The sequence below is a fragment of the Brachycentrus maculatus genome, unplaced genomic scaffold (genome assembly GCF_059751285.1).
Source record: "Brachycentrus maculatus isolate JH-2025_06_01 unplaced genomic scaffold, ASM5975128v1 h1tg000010l, whole genome shotgun sequence".
In the NCBI taxonomy this organism is placed as follows: domain Eukaryota; kingdom Metazoa; phylum Arthropoda; class Insecta; order Trichoptera; family Brachycentridae; genus Brachycentrus; species Brachycentrus maculatus.
Genome location: NW_028280764.1, coordinates 1,253,879 through 1,269,615, shown reverse-complemented (window position 1 = coordinate 1,269,615; position 15,737 = coordinate 1,253,879).

Here is a 15,737-nt window from a genome sequence, read left to right as displayed (position 1 = left end):
CATTCATCACAAAACTACCAAATAATACCCAAGAAGGATAAACGATTTTAATGAAATTTCATCAATCGATTCGGCAGTCATTTTGTGGTAATATCTATACATTTTTAATTTAAGATTTACAAAAACTTGATTCCTATTTTCAAACGCAAGCCGATTAGACCTACTTGAAAATAATAATGGATTGTAAGATATATTTCGTAAGAAAACAAATACTAAATAATATTTCTTTTCCAATTAGTCTGTCCCAATTATGAAGGATCGCGTTATTAGGATGTAACGTTCCTTTTACCGATTTCGCCGCCTTGCCGCCACTTTGCTCCTAACGCACCATAGGGGGTACCATAGCCTCCTTTGTGAATCACCGTATCAAATGAAAATTTATTGCAAATGTAGAATTTCTGTCTGTTCAACTAATTATAAACCAAATCATTAATAAATTTAAATTTAAAATCATAATTTTTCATCCCAGAGATCTTTTCTTTCAATGTTTATAAAATACGTATTTTACCTATAAGTCTATTAATTATAAAATTTTACCTATATTTCTTTATTCCTCACCAAACTATTATGAGCTACGTTAGTATGAAAGTTTCAGCAAATTAATAATATTTGGCATGCTTTTCTTAATTTACTGCCAAACCAAGCATCCAACTTTATAGACGGATCCAACTATCCGAAGCCACTAACACGTGCCACACATAAATTCATATATATCGCATATGATGTAATATACAATAAAATACTGCCATTCGACAAACTTTACTTTTACACTTAATAAAATTATATCTATGTATTTGTGATATGTAGTAGATAAATAAAATTGCCTAACAGTCTCTGCCTTCTAAATGCACAAGTCATATCATATCATTTACTAATTATTATATATACCGACTATTGGTGTCAAAAGTCTGCGTAATCGGTGGGCATGTTTGACTTATCTGCGTTTTTCAAATATTAAAATCTGGTGGTTACAAAAGTCTGCTTATTCGGAGGGCATGTGTGACTAGAGGTATGGATGTGAAGGAGGCGAGGAGTGTTTGTCAGGACAGAAGAGTGGGGCGCTCCATCCTCTGCCAACCCCTGCAAAAAACGGCGTTATGGTAGTAGTAGTAATAATAGTTATGGTGTAATTTCTATTTTTTATTCACAACATTTTGAGTGTGTGCAAATACTTGTTCACAAAATCTGGATTATCTCCAATTACTGGAGTTACTTTCGTATTATTTTTTGACATCACATTAAGATGAAGATGAATTACAGGAGTTACTTTTATATAATTTTTGACATCTCAAAAAACTTCTTTTCATCTCACCAATAGATGTCTCTAGTGAAGTTATAATGATTCAAGAACAATGTTTCAAAATTGGTTCATATATAAAGAACTTAAAAAGAAGAAAAAGTTATCACTTTGACGTGTGTCGACGAAGTGAGCCTATGATGGTCGTCAACCCCGTAAATGCCCAGACTTCCATATTCTTCTTCATCTTTGATGAGATGTCAAAAAAAAACAAAATTAAAAATTAAAAAATATTTAAAAAAAAAATACATTTCGAAAGTTATATTGCGATTTGCGAACTAGACACGAATGATGGTTGCTATTTACGGTTGAAACAATGTAATGGAAATCGCGTGTGCGCTATTGTTTAGATACCCCCTGCCTATCTGACCAATCGAAACATGCACTCTTTGTTGAGATAGCCCACTAGAAATTTATATTCACGTTTTACGTTAAGTGCGTAGTGAATCGTAATCCCTTAAATCTGCGCTAACGGAAACGTAAAACCCTTGATTTCGAGCTTTAAGGTACGTGCTGAATCCCAAAGAAACACTGGCAATAAAACACTTGATCTTATTGACTTGACTTATGACCGAGTTTCACTATGTTTATTTACTCGACACATTTTATTTTACAACGCTATTGAGTTCCATGAATTACATGATCTTCATTTAGCTACATGAAGCAACAATATTTATAAGCGAGTTTCTTGTATTATCTTAAAATTAAATAAAAATTTCATTTCGTATTCTAGTTACCTGTACCTTAAAAATGTTTCACTTCACTTCGTTATAATGAAACATATGCAGGGGCGTGCCTTCCATATAGGTAAAAAAACCGTGCCTATCTTAACTCACCCCGTGACACATAAAACCGCAACTAGTACCTACCCTATCTTACTAAGTAGTACCAACTTACCTTACTTCCTACTCCTACTGCTTACCCTAGTAAGTAGAACCTAACTTACCTTATTACTTAACTCTACTGCCTACCCTAATCAATTGTATGTGCACGCCACTGAATATATGTATATTATTACGAAGCATTTTAATGATTTCATTATAATTTTTTGTTTTTAATGCAGTTCCTCTTTTATGTAAATAAAGCATGTGAATATATTTTTATATTCGTGTTTAAAATGTTTCTGCTGTAATTATTATCATGCTTCCATTTTGTAAAACATTTTGTTTGCTACTAAATCAATGATTCGAGTATAGAGCAAGTAGATATATATATAATGAAGATACAAAATTTATTCGATATTAATTTATAATTATTAATTTTCAACCTTCTGTCATATTTTTTATGTATTATTCCAGAAATTTCGAAAATGATTTATTGAATCTAAATTCTTGATTATTTTGCCATTTATTCTAATTGAACTTCACGTTTTTAAACTCTCGGGTTTTTTTTTAACAATGGTAATTTAAAACGAAAAAATTCCTTTGATAAAAAAATACATTGAATGAAATTGTGTACCAAACACAGAGCTTCATCTTTAAGGAATATTTATGGGATTTTTTTTTGACATTATGTTCATTGCTTTAGAAAACGCCTTATCAAGAAAACAACTGTCCCAAATAAAATATAAATAATCTAATTTATTTAAATATGTTTTTGATTAATTATTAGGACGGTATAATCAAGTATTTATCTATTACATTCTGACAATATAATATGACTTTTTTCACTTTGAAGTGTAGTTTTCAATTTTCCGTATGATGTAATTATAAATATATATATATATATATATATATATATATATATATATATATATATATATATATATATATATATATATATATATATATATATATATATATATATATATATATATATATATATATATATATATATATATATATATATATATATATATATATATATATATATATATACATATATATATATATATATATATATATATATATATATATATATATATATATATATATATATATATATATATATATATATATATATATATATATATATATATATAAATATATGTATATATATATTTATTTAATATAGTTACATTTTTATGTACAACATAATACAATTTCTTAACAGTTATACATATGGCAAACTTATAGTTACAGAAAAAAGACTGAGCTCTTGTGCTTGTTGAGGGACTTACTCTCAAGTTTTAATGTTTTATATAATTAATAGTATAATGGTCTTTTTTATATATTTTTTAAGATTTATATGTAATGGGCTTTTATTTTTTTCTTAAGAATTTTTATGTCTTCTATTTTTTAAAATTTCTTTAAGGAGTTTATTGAAATATTCGAAGTTTAATTCAATTCCCAAATATTTGAAGTTTTGTTTAAATTGCTTAGTGTTACATTTCGGATATTACATATTATTGAATATATCCGTATAATATAATTTCCAAATGATATGATTATAAGCCTCTACTCGTTTGTGAGTGATTTTGGCTATTACAATGAAAATAAATTGAAAAAAGTGTAATAATAATTATTTTTAAAAAAAATATGTCAAATAATTTATCCATATTCAAAAAATACTTACACTGTCAACAGAATTTAACTATGAAATTGTATTTATTTTTGTCGCATGCAATTAATGGAATAAGTCTTTTCTCAGCTAGTTATTGTCCTGAAATAAACCGATAGTTTAATATAGGAATTTATTGGCTCAGTTTACTATCCGTTAATTAGCTTAATTTTCCCCGCATGACATGTGACTAATGCTCAAAGCTCATAACTAGAATAAGCTTTTGTTAGACCACCGAGGAAATAGCGAAAGGAAGTTTATCCAGCGCGATCAAACAGACACTGCGGTCTGCTATAGTTTCCATTGACAAAAGGAATAATTATTCATCCGAATTAACAACCTTTCATCGGTCACGTAAATTGTAAATCGTTAGTCGAGATTAGAGGTTTAAAACCGCCACATTGCATTTTATTGATCGCGTATCTCTTTGATTTTAGTAATTAATCTTAATGTTTTGTTGTTATACCTTCCTGTAGCGTAGTATTTGATCATATTATCAATTATTTACGGTTTTTTCTTCTACTCATGTAATTTATCTACTCATTTTTAGTTGAATGCTTTTATTATTTCTTCTCTCTTAGCTTTTTCGATCTTCTAATAATTATATCTTATACTTATAAATTGTATTTTGTTACATGTTGGATGACGTAACTATTTTTGCGTTGTTGTTTGTTTTCAATCAATTTATTAAAAAAAAATATATTTTAAAGTTTTAATCATAACGTTATGAAATTTATCCACTTATATGAGAAAAAATATATAAGTCTTAATTATCTTGAAATATTTATACGGGTTTATGTTACCCATATTTTATCACCCACATATTTACAGCATTTTCAAAATATTCTTTGTAACCTTGAAATACCTACCAATTCTGTTCATTTGTTAAAATTTCTCATCAAATAAATACCACGAAACCTTCCTTTTAATAATAAATAAAATATTTCATGAAAATATTATACGAATTAAAATGCTCACAACGTTCCGTAAACATTTAATTGAACTGAGCTCTCTGTCTTCGTAAATGAAACATTCCAGGAATATTTTCTTGTTAAATCGTATAATAAATAAAATTATTATAACTGAAAAGTCTTCCTCTCTGAAATAATGTTTAAGTGACGAATGGAAATGAATTTTTTTTTTCCGTAAATTACCCGCGTTCATTTTATTTTTTTCTTCTTTTATTTACTAGACAACGTAAGCATTTTTTGATTTTGATAAAATTAAAAGCAGTTCATTGAATTATTTTATGGATAAACTTTTATTTATCAATTCTGGAATAAATGGTTCGAATTAACGAGACGACCTTCGTTTTTGCGTCTCGGTACTCGTATACTATACATCGTCAACAGAAAATGTGAATTCAAAATGTGCAGGAAAAAGCTTTAGTTAGGAATAAAATGTCTAGCCCTTGTTTTTATTTAAACTGTATTTTGTTATAAGTAACTTTTCCTTATGGAGGTAGCTATATTTAATAAAGGAAACTTGGTTACCATTGAAAAAAGTTTAGTTAACATTTTTATGGACTGCATTTTATTTCAGCTATGAAATACCGTCTGTATTATCGGCTGTATTTTTTAATAGCGTCCGTATATATTTTTACAGCTATGCCCACTCGTATGTCTTTTTATTCACACATAAACAACATTTTTCATTAAAAATATGTGTTACTCGGAGTTGTTATGACATCATACGTCATTTCGACCTTTTAGTGACATTTTTACCATTCCATTGACCGACGTAATAAAATCACAGTAGGTCACTGAATCGCTAGTAATATTTCTAATGCGCCCTCACTTTAGTGGATACTGCTTCAGGGTTCATATTTCCTTATCACCAAGGCTAGCCGATACATTACGTGACACTCCCTTATCTACGACACTTCGGTATAGCGGGGAAAGAGGGTTTCCCGCATCAAACGTACGGACCATAAAACTAATTATCATAAAAGCCTACTCGGCGCTGTACTCAGCGGTCTACGTTTCCTTATTCCGAGAATATATTATATTCAAATAGATGTCTTGGTTAAGTCTAATTTTGAAAGATTCCAATCTACTGATAATATTACAAACATCCCAAAAAGGATGATTTATTCCCTCAACCTTAAACGATGTTTGCGCGAAGCAATTACGTAGGCCCTACCATTTATTCAACCAGACCGGTTCTCCATTTTTAAATCTTGCCTTTTAGGCTTTTTGAGAAATTGCGCGAGGAAAATCAAAACCTTTTTTTCTTAATGCGGTACGGCTCGAAGCGCCAGTAACGTGGAGCATAACTAAGAGTGTTAATTTAAAATGTACATATGAATACGGTTAAAAATACTGAGTAAAATTTAAACATTAATTAAAAATATTCTTAACGTGCTTATATTACTTTAATAGCAGTTAGTATGTTTGTTATTGTGTAGTTACATTTATTTTTACTAAAGTTTCTATAGAAGTTGTTAGAAATATTATTTCATGTTAACCCTATAAAACCGAGTGTCAATTTAAAATAACACTAACTCAGCAACTAATAAAACCTTTTAATCATTTATTTTAAAGTGGATCAAATTCTCTGGGTCGCAACCCTTAATCACACAGACATCTTATATTTTCGTAGTATTTTCAGAATTGTACTTTTTATCGATTTTTTCCTTTCATAAATAACTTTACTCTTTCAAAAATCGTTGTTCTTTCCTATTTTATAGATTTCACTGACAAAGTCGTACTTTCAAGTAATAAATAACCAATTTTCATGAGGCATGAATGTTTTAACTGAAATTTCGGTAAAAAAATCATATCATATTCATGAATTGTAAAACAACTAAAAAAAATAACTTCGAATCTGTTTAAACGATTCTTTAATATCAAGCATATTTAATTTTTTGAGAAAAATTGAGTTGAGGAAGGATTTACTATTTACTCTTGTATTTTTTCACGCATTCTTAATCCTAAAAAATATTGCCCTAACGCTTTTTATTATAGCGCAAGTTATGTGAAATCATAGGTTGCCGTAAAATGCTGCTCGTAAATTCGAAAACTGGCTATTATGTACATGGTAGGTCTAGTAATCTAGTAATATAAACGTCTTAGAAAATGAAGAAGAAAAAATATCATCGACATGCATGCATTATTTAGTACCTTCCAGTTTTTCCCCATCGAGTGTGGGGCATATTATACATGGCATTTCGTTGTTTGTTTTTTACACCCACAATACTTGTGATCCGTGCCATATTTCACGAGACTGAAATGAGATGAGATACTTATAAATCTCGTACTAAACAAGCCTTGTAAATGATACTGTGGCAGCTTTTTGTGAATCATATTTTATCATTTTGTATCTTAACTCCGGCGGTTCATTAACCGTTGAGGGCTTTTAGTTGAAAAGCTTTGCTCATTAGCGGAGTGGTTATGAATAAATCTTACCCCGCTTGCTCCATTTGCGATTTATTTCACATTTTAATCATTTGGAGAGAATATAACATCATTTATCGCGAACTGTAAAGGGTTGTTTAGCAAAACAACTGTTTTACAGCATTTTCATATTAATCGCAGCGATATTTAATACTGGGAAATACGACTTTATTGCCTTTATTTGCGTATGAAATTATTTACTCGCGTTTACATATTCCATAAGTAACATAAAAATCTTACTTACTTTTTCCCAATTAAATAATGCAGTCAATTGGAAATGAATTTAGCTTTTCTGAAGAGAAATATTTGTGTTTTTATTATTTTAATAAAAATACTTCAATTTCATACTATTTTTGTGAGCCAAAGCGGCTCATTATAAAAATAGGTATCAAATTGTGGTAGAGTGGGTTCGAACTCAGAAACTCTGACTCTTGAGTCCGCGACACTAACCACGGAACTACAACCCGACACAGCTTATTATTCTCCAACCTTTAAATAAAGTTCAATGTAATTTTTTTCAATGATTTGAAAGCTGTTTTATTAAAATTGTATTTTCGTTGCCAAATGACAAGAACCTTGTCATCATCAGGGTTAATGTACTAATTCTACAACATTGAAATACCCATAGTCTGATGATGGCGGTAACGACGAAACCCGGTCGCTGGTCAAATAAAAATAAAGTGGAAAAGCTTAAATTTATTTGTTTTAATCTAATAATGTATCTTATTTGTTGCTTTATTGAGCATTGCATCGCGAATACGTCCACTCCGGACGCCAACATTGTTCTTGTTGAAACTGGTTGGAAAAAGTGTATCAATAAAAAGTGGTTGAAACAAAGTTGTTTTATTTTATAAAGTTTATAAAAAATGTGCCACAAAGTATATGCAAAAAACATTCAAGAAATAAATATACAATATTTGAAGAATATTTGGCTAAAGTATTTTGATACATATGCATATTGATTTATCATCGACTATCAAACGATGAAAGTATGTTTGTCCGCGAGCCTGCTGTTTGACGTTGACGTGTATAGAGTTTTGTAATTGAGTTTATACAACGTTTTTTTACAATGAAAAGAAATTTCAAGCAAAAAAACTTCGGTATGCAAAGTTTGAGATTGATTCACCGAAGAAAAATGGGTTGAAATGCCAATCATTTCAGAACTGGCCGATATAACGATACCACCAAATATTTTTTTTAAATCCTAATAACTACATACATTTATACTAGTATGTACTACTTTGTTGTGTGGTAAGGTGATTATCTGTAAATTAGTGCTAATTCTTTGATTTTTTTTAATGTTTTTTGCAGAAACTTTGTGGCACATTTTATAAAGTTTATAAAATGAAGCAACTTTGTTTTAACCACTTTTTATTGGTACACTTTTTCCAACCGGTTTCAACAATAACCTTGTCATCATTGTTAGGGTTTATGTACTAATTCTAAAACATATATATATACATACTCATTGTAGTTTCATACTGTTTTTGGACGATTTCATTTGTAGCTCACAATATTGTCGTCCGGAGTGGACGTATTCGCTGCGCAATGCTCAATAAAAGCAACATTTAGGAGTTTTTTCCCGTTTTTCAAATCACATTTTCATATGGTGTACGGAGTGCGTGGAAGTTTTTTGTATCGTAAGGGAATGGTAATTATCTATAACCTAACTTGAAGTATTTCAATGTTTTAGAATTAGTACATAAACCCTGATGATGACAAGGACAACCGGTTAGAAAAAGTGTACGAATAAAAAGTGGTTAAAACAAAGTTGTTTTATTTTATAAAGTTTCTAATTCTTTGACTTACGTTTATTCTATGCACATATAAGTCAAAAGGTAGCTCTAATTGTGTGACTGCTTTTAAGTGGAGACTTTTCCAGATTATCACCACTGTGTCAGCAATATACCCACATTCTTTACATACTAAATACATATTTTATATTAATTCAAATGAAATACTTTCTAATAAAAATAAAATATTATAATTTCTATCAGCAAGACTAAAAATAAAATCTCTTAAATATCAAAAGAACCGAAAAATCTTAGAAAAACAGTAGCTCACAAAAGGATTAGGTTGAAACTTTTTATTTATCCGCCTACCTTTACTCTGTTTTCATTTGACGTTCCAAGTATAAGAAATCCGAAGCGAAGTAGTTGGGAAAAAAATGTTTTCTGGAGATCTCTGTCTTCCCTCCAGCACTCTCACATATACTATGTTTGTGCCTTTCATCCCTCGATCTGTCAATATTTAATAATTTAAATCCAATTTCTTTATTTCTCAAAGCAGTAGTACAAGTAAAGTTTTGTAAATATTTGGTAGGTACCGTAAACATTCAATAAAACCCGAGGCTCTTTTGTTTGTAAATTCATTCCTTCTAAAAGAAAACGTTCTATAAAATATGATAGACTACCTTCCCTTTTCTATCATGGCTGTATAAAATTCAATACTCCTTAAGATTTTGAGTTAAATAGCACACAATATTATTTTGTACAGCCTTGTAAGTTACCACTAAACCGAGTATATTTAAAAATTTTAAAAATGTTGAAAATTTTATTTGGTTCCGTTATTATTTTTTTATTATTTTACCTTGTCTTTGTCTTTGGTTGTCCCAATATATCATTGTATAAGAAATTATTTGTACGAATTTAGAAAAAGTTAGATACTATTACAAAAAGACCCAATCACTTTTTCTTCACATGTGACTCAAAAGTCGCATTTCCAATATTACTCAAACCCGTTAGCGCTTAACAAAATTGAGTTTCAACGAAATAAAAACGCCGTACGTGAACAATCTTAATTGACCCATTGTAAATTGGTTTCCTTAAAGTCAAGACTTTCTTAAATGAGTCTCCCGTTTTCACTCGAAAATTATCAACCGCTTAGTTATACAAAATCATTTGACCCTTTTCTAGCTAATTTTTTTTTCATGTTGATCAATTGATATTGTACAACGTGTGAAATTATGTTTTTTATTGTATTTTTGTGACATATTTTCACAATTACAAATAAAAGTTTTGCGTGTAGTCGCTATATTCAGTGTTAAGGACACCTTTACTAATGACTATGTCACTCACTGGTTTTGTCTAGAATACTTGAAAAATAAATTAAATCTATCATTGTTCGAGGTTTGAGTCATGTATTTGAAATACTTTTTTATTTATTTTTTTCAGTTTTTTTATTCCTCTTCACGATTTAAATCGGACTATTGACCCCCTATTACGAACACTTAGAACTCATCTCCCAAGGCCAATCCCATAGCAAAGATGGTTTTTCGTTTTGTAAGCTGACTTGTCATTAACCAAATTTTAATTATTAGTTCTAATCTCACGATACTGATACTGAGCCTCGATGCTAACAACAATTAATAAAAATTCTTTGAATATGATTTGGATTATAATTAATGTGTACCATGCGAATGTCTTTTGTCCGACCTGCTAGTATTTTTGTATTCAACCTACAATCAGACCGATTATTATGATATGTGAACATATTAGCACGCCCCCTTCCTGCCAATAATTTCCTCCCGAAAATACGTTACTAATAACCTGTCATATATCAACTCACTCTATTCGTTAAATAAATGAAGTCGGTTCTGAAAAAAAAACATATTATATTATCAAAAGGCGTGAATGAAATCTACTTTAACATAAAAAATAAAATATGAGAAATATAAAAAGCTAATTTTTTCATACGAATCTTTTAAAGATGAATACATTATTATTATCCTTAAAAATACGATTAATTAACATACTTTATCCTAATAAGTACATATTGTTACATCGGTGTTTTTTTTCATATTTCTTTTAAATTAGTATATTCCATTTTAAGACACACAAAAGCAAAGAAAACATTGTGTGAACTCCTTTAAAAACATGTGTGTGATAATCAACTTTTTTAAAAACCTGTTATGAATATAAATCATTAAACTTGTCTTATCCACCAATAAAACCTTTTAACGGTCACTGTTGTATTTAATGTCGGGTTGTGGTTTCGTGGTTAGTTTAGCAGATTCCTGAGACAGAGTTTCTCGGTTCGAACCCACTCTACCACAATTTGATACCTATTTGTAATAATGAGTCGCTTAGACTCACAGAAATAGTATGAAAATGAAAAATTGATATGAATGTAAAATAAATACACAAATATTTCTCTTTTATTTAAAAAATAAGTATTTAATAATATTTACAATATTGCTTTTTGCATACAAAAATATTTTTTAAGTAATAATAATTAATTAATTAAACCATATCCGCTCCCTTGGTGGAGCATATGGAGTCCACAAACTGTCTCCAGGCTTTTCTGTCGGCTGCCAGCTCCCTTGCATCCTCCCAACTCAGATCCGCGTCCCGAAGTTCTGACGAGAACTGCCGACGAATTGTCAGCACTGACAATTTTAAATTGTGTTTTTTAAAAGTATATATTTTTTTGTTGTTGAAAACAAAATATCTTTAAAAATAATGTTTCCTGCCAGTAATGTAATACATGTTTTCGTTATATTAAAGAATTTTCATGATCATTTGAAGGAAAATATGGTCTTATAACACCCACGTCTTGTCTGTTCTCATTTCTTAGTGGCAAAAGATATTATTTGCACATGGAGCGGCATTGGTGTTGTACTACTCAACATATTCAGTTAAAGCTTTTTGAGGTCAGCCCCAGTTTAATATGTTGGTAAATCAATTTCCTTCTTTCTTGGCTTCTGTAGTATAATGCAACAGCATGTCTCTAATCCCATAAACTTTAATGCCCTATTCTTGTACATGAAAATTCAATTCTCTAGATTGATTCATACCATAAGCGTAATAGAAATTACATTTTCTTCATTTGATTAATAACACCAACTTTTTTTTTTATTGAATTGATTTTGTAATTACAATAAACATATAACAATAATTGTCACAACTTAAATCTAAGGTTAAAATATTAATTTATTTAAAAAAAATATATGCATACATATGAAGATAAATTCCTGCCAAGGAAATGATCGAACTCTTCAGAAAACCCCTTCGTCAACATGAAACAGATCAATATCCAAATCGATCTTGTCCTGCGTAGTTGTAGCTCTTTCAACAGGCATACTTGTCAGAAAGTCCTTTAAACAATTTGTGTTAACACTCTCTGCGGTTCAGGAACGTATAAACCCAATGGCCTGTATAATTTAAGGATTAATAAAATCAAACCACCGAAAACCCGTTTTTTTTTTACCAAACACACATTCCTACTAGTCTCTAAATTGTTGTAGCCAGAACCGTGTATAAATGCTGCTGGGAAGATATCACTGCGTCTGTTAATTTCAGTACCCTAGGCACTGTTAGATGGGAAATATTGTATTCATTTTAAAATTTATATAATACTTACACAAATTAACCATTTACATATTTTTTTGCAGAAAATATTAGCTCGCTGTGTGAGTAATAATTGCATTTATATAAGAATGGTTTTTCACTTAATAATACTTTATAAAAAACTTTTTATTTATTGTTCAGTGCGCCCTAGAAAATTTGCAAAAAAAATGAAAATGTTAAGAAATTCTTTCGAAGGCTAACAAAGACCCTGTTCTATATGAGACAAAAAGAGTTTCATTGGTTCAATAATTGTATTGCTAAAAATGACGTTTTACCTACGACGACTACTAACAACTAAATAAAGGTTAAAAATATCAATCTCTAAATATATACCTAATTATTTTTAGCTTGTTAGTTTTACTTTTCACCTGTAAATGAAAACATATGTAGTTTTGGAAACTAGTTGTTTTTTCAGCTCTACAGACCTAAAACTTAATTAAAATTAAGACCCGGTCGTTTTCAAACGACCTGTCTACTGCGAGATCGAGAACCGTATTTATTTCATACCAAAACTGATACCGTGTTTTGATAACTGTGACAGATGCAATCGATATATGTTTTCATCTTTTTTACCATGAGGATATATTTTTTTTGGAAAGGCAAAACTAAGGTTGCTGTGAGTTGAAAATTGTACGTACTGACTTTCCACTTTTCCCTCCAGACTAGCGAAATTGTCTTTAATAACACTAGTGGTCCGTGGACCAACATTTTCTGACGACCTGACGACAGTTTTGTTACAATATATTTTGAATACTAATTTTTCTCATACATATTGATTACTTACAACAAAGAAAAATAGCTCAGTTTATTATGCTTCTACCATATTATACAAATATGAATCATTATAAAATCCAAACTTATTCTATGTAGTTACATTTTTCTGATTTATTTTTATGATACTCTTTTTTTAAGATTCAAGCACAAAACACGTAGTTATTTTGTTACGTGTACGCGAGTGATGCTTTATACATCTGTTGCATCCCTTAGAAAGCTCTTTCTTTAGAAGAAAAGTTCTCCGTATTTTATTATTTCTGTATGTGCTCCGCCGTAAACCATGAAATATGGGCCTGAATATCGATACAGCGACAATGGATTACTTGCTTCGTCTGGGGGAAAATGTCTCACATCTGCTGCTTTCTCTCATAGCCACATAGCTCTGCCTGGAAACCTCTTACGAACATCAAGAATATTTATCTATACTTCTCTGTTTAAAATATGTATTTTTAATTGCATTAATGCATATTTTCTATTTTTTATTGTTTCGTTGATCAGTTAACACATAGCAATTAATGCAGGTCTAATAACATATTTTGATAAATCAAGAATGTTTCTCACCAAAAATTACTGTTCTTTTTTTCAATTGATTTTCAATCAGTTAATTAACAGTTTCTTCAATGTAATGCATGGTAAAAACAATTTATCATACGCATTATCGTTATACCTCACCAATAATTAAAATCGTTTCGTGTTTAGTGAGAGAGTCACAAAATGTTGTATTACAAACAAGTAGTATAAATAAATCATCAATTTATACCTTATTCCAACTTACAGACATTCAATATGAGGACTCGCGTAAAATACACACCGGGTCAATCGATAATAACTAATTCCCTTCCAAATAAAATTAGTTATTTGTGCCGATAGATGTAAAACAGACAACATATAATTTGGAATAGGCAAATGCGTGTCTGAAATTGGAAATTTATCGTCTGCGTCGTATCCCTGAGCAATTATTCTCGAGAGCTTTTCCAGAAGCTTTTACTCAAGAAACATACCTATATTCGCTTTGCGGCAAAATAATGAAATATTCACGCTTTACTGTCTTACACTGAGTAAATATTTATTAGTATCTTGTATTCTGGGGTTTTAATAATATTATTTCAATAAATCCTCTTAGAATATTATCTATTCAAATTGAGTTATATTAATATGTACACAGCTCGGATAAGTTAAGCGTAATATTTCTCCATCATTCATAAATTCAATACATAAAAAATAACTTACTATTACGCCACTTCCCCGTAGGCATAGGCAGAGAGAATAAAACGCCACACTAGTCTTTGCAAACAATCTTTGCCTTTTCCACATTCATGCATCTCGTCATACATATCCGCTGATAGCAAGACTTCTTCAAACTTCTTCTGCTTCTATTACCAACGAAATTCGTCTTTTAAATTTGTTTTACCCATAGTCATTCGAATCATATACCTAAACCATTTAAATTAAATATTACTAAATATTGACCACGTCTTAACGAAGACAGCTGATAATTTTATTTTTATCAAATATTTCATTTAATTGATTATGTTTAATTATTTTCTAAAGGGATTTTTTTTATTGTTGCTAATATTAATCTCAATAGTCTTCGTTTACGATTTTAAAATCAAGTTTTATCTTACCTCTACTCTATCTGGCAATCAAAAGTAATGAATTTCTTCAAATTTTCTATAGTAGAATTATTATTTGTTTTTTCATAAAAATAAAATGCAGTGTTTTTTAAGTAATTTAAAGCCATTATGTAAAATACAAACCTTGACTAATTTCTAGTCTATTTTGGTTTGTCGGGAGATATTGTTTCAAAACAATAATTCCTGTAATGTACACGTATATTTTGTACAAGGGGATTAATACATATTTTTTTATAGTTTTATTGATAATACAGATAATTTAAACTTTTTAAAAATGACATTTACAAATTCGTGAAATTTAAGGGATTAAAAAGAGACAAGTTTATATACATCGTTTCAAAGCAAAAAAATACCTTCAGTGGTCTGTTTCAATTGGAATTTAATCGAATACGTAATGCATATTTCCACGTTAAAACGGGAAGTTATATGGACGCATTTCAGAACCACGCAATACTGTTTATATCAATAATAAAAAAAATGCGTAAAATGATAAATTATTAAAAAAAACTGTTTAACCTCAGAGAGATTTCAATTCGGTTTTAAGTGTCAATAAATTGGTATGGAAGAAAAATTCTTATAATCGTAAATTTAAATCTTTTTGTAAAATATGAACCTTTAGCAAATTATTGTACTTTACATGTTAAAAAAATATTAATATGTCTTTTCTTACAAAAAATTGTTTTTGTCAAATCTTTGTGAAGGTGACTAAGCCATCTCGAGTTACAAGTTTCTGAAAGTAAAACTTTAAGAACTTATCCTTCTTTTCAAAGTTGCCAACCCTTTTTCAACT